The sequence below is a fragment of the Coffea arabica genome, chromosome 4c (assembly GCF_036785885.1).
Source record: "Coffea arabica cultivar ET-39 chromosome 4c, Coffea Arabica ET-39 HiFi, whole genome shotgun sequence".
Lineage (NCBI taxonomy): Eukaryota > Viridiplantae > Streptophyta > Magnoliopsida > Gentianales > Rubiaceae > Coffea > Coffea arabica.
In genome coordinates, this window is record NC_092316.1 from 47,750,591 (window position 1) to 47,753,649 (window position 3,059).

Here is a 3,059-nt window from a genome sequence, read left to right on the forward strand (position 1 = left end):
TGAATCTTGTTGCTTACGCAACTTTGCCTCCTTGGTCAATCTTCTTGCAGTCTTCTCGATCTGTGGATCAAATTCTAATTCTCCTGTACGAGAAGATCGAGGCATAAAATAAAATAAAAATAAAAATAAAAATAAAAACAAAAGCCTGTGCAATAAGTCACTTAAAACACCAGTTCCCCGACAACGGTGCCAAAATTTTGGTGGGTGTCAAACCTCCAAAAATAAAGTTAAAAATAACAGCCTAATTGCCAACCAACACAATCTCAAATTTAATTTGTAAACAGGACAAGTAAGGTCGTCTCCTCAGGGAACTGGTAGGCAAATCACACAGGAAAATGAGGGGGATTTTTAGCAATAGTACCAACTAATTAAAAAGGAATAAAAACTAAAATTCAAAGTTGAGTAAGATAGCAGGAACCAAATTACACAAATAACAATTAATTTAAAACAACATAGTCAAGGAATTAATCTTGGCACCGAAGCACACAACTGATCACAGATACAAGGGACAATTCATATACTCACGAATAAACTGGTTATAGTGGTCAAGTGACGCGCCCAACCACCAATCTATCCTTAATTTTATGGTAGTCAAGAGACGCTTATAAACTGCCCTCTTGTGACTAGACAATCCCAAAAACGCTCACAGGATTTAATGTAGCCACAGCATTAGGAATTAGAAAGACCCAATTCTAGATGACAAACACACATGCGAATTTATTTAGACTAGATTAATTATCCCCATGATCCAAATTAGACCGCTTGCGAGGCGGTGAAATTGTCTCGTTTGCCACTAATCAAGATGCTTAAAGCGCGACGCGCCAACATCCTAATTGGCTATCAATTATTTAGACAATCGAATAGCAGGCCTAATTATCCAATAAATCTAAACAATAATAACTCAGGGAAAAATAGAGAATAATCAAATACCCATGAACATATAAATTAAAAATACAACAATTAAAACGATCTCACAGTTATGGTGCCCCGATCCTTGATTTATTCCTCAACTAGATAAACGAACTTAGCCTGATCTCATGCTGTTCACAAAGCGACTACTGAATCTCATCGAATGGAATTTGTCCAATGGAAAAGTAAAAAGTTACAAAGCCTTGCTGAAAAAGAAGCCAAGAAAAAAACGGCCTCTCTACGATGAAAAGATGAGACAAAAAGACCTAGTTTAATCCTCTACTACTTCAAGGTCTTCACGGCACTTGCTTTCCAATTCCAATTGGTTTCCAATTCTCCTGTGTTTTCCAAAAGGATTCCTTTTTCTTACTTCCTTAGTTGTTTGTTGCCAAAAGACTTCTTGTTTTAAGGTTTCCTGATCTCACGCATGGTAAAAAGGTATCTTCCAATCAGAATGGTTGTTCCAGGGCTTGAGCCCGCGATCCGGCTTTTTCACGCAGCTCTGTGTTGTCTGGCGTGGGCACGCCAGAGAAGGCCTAGTCTTCTGGAATTTGCCCTTTTTTATCACTTTTATCACCAATTGCCTGTAATTAACACAAGTACCAATTATGAGCAAAAATCCAATACTTTGCATAATAAACTGTCAAAATTAAGACCAAATAACCACAAATAAACACTCAATTATCGCCCTATCAATTTTCCGTTTAATTGTGATAGATTGTCCTTATCTTGTAGAATATGGACTTGAAAGGCTGGTGTCAATGAGAATTGATGTATATAGTTTTGGCATAGTTCTAATAGAAACATTTTCAAGAATGAAGCCGAGTGATGAAACGTTCAGTGAAGATTTGAGCCTGAAGAGTTGGATTGAAAAATCTCTACACATTGCAACTATCCATGATACAGATGCCAACTTACTCAAGCAACATGACGAGCATTTTGTTAGGACTAGTGCAGAAATAAACAAACTAAAATTAGAACAAAATAGGCGGAATAATTGATCATATAATACTTAAGCTGTAGACACCAACCATATAATATTTAGGCGGTAAAATCGATCATATAAAAGGATTGTGACAACCCAATAAAGACAATAACAAAGCAAAATAAAAGGCACAGAAATTTACGTGGTTCGGTCAAATTGATCTACGTCCACGAGTGGAGGAGGAGCAAATCTTCACTATGAACAAGATATACAAAAACCTTAGAAAAGTGGTTCCGAGAACAAAAAAAGCACCTAATACTAAAACACGAGAGCTCAAAAGATTTAACTAAACAAAAAGTTTAATGACCCAAAGGCTCAAATAGCCCATTAATGCTCTCTTGGTTTGGTGCACTTAATCCTATCATAGGATCCCTGTATTTATAGGTAACAAAGGAAAGAATTTCCTTTGCTTCTTCCGATGTGGGATTCTTACCTTTACTTCTTCTGATGTGGGACTAAAGCCACTTAACAAATCTCTACCTTGGTAAGGTCCCAATATTGACAAATAGCAAATCTACTCCACCTTCTCTACATAAGTTTCAATGGGCCGAATCATATATAATGAACACCAACTAAATCCAAGCACTGCTTGAACTTGTAAACTGGAAGAGACTTCATAAACATGTCAACAAGATTCTCTTTGGTATTGATCTTTCGAACAACGACTTTTCTTTCAGCAATGATATTCCAAATAAAGTGATATTTTATATCAATGTGTTTTGTTCTCTCATGACACATCTGGTTTTTAGTCAAGCATATAGCACTTTGACTATCACAGTGAATAACCGTAACACTCTGATGTAGATTAAACTCGCCAAATAATCCCTTCAACCACAAGGCTTCTTTGATTGCCTCGATCACTGCCATGTCTTGGCAGCGCTCAAGAAGATAAAATGCCAACTTGACACTTTATCAGATACTTCAGCACGAAAGCATGTTCTTACAACTTAATCCCACGACACAAAACAAGATCGTTCTAATTAAATAATCTTTACAATATCTTGTGTTGCAGGACGACACCAGGATTTGAAACATGAAGGACAAATAAATTTCATTGTCCAAGTTCTATTCAGACACCAAATTTTTAGTGTATTTTTATTTACTATTATTTTATTTGTCATGTTAGTTTTTATTTGCTTTTAGTCTTTTATTTTTGTTTTAAGCC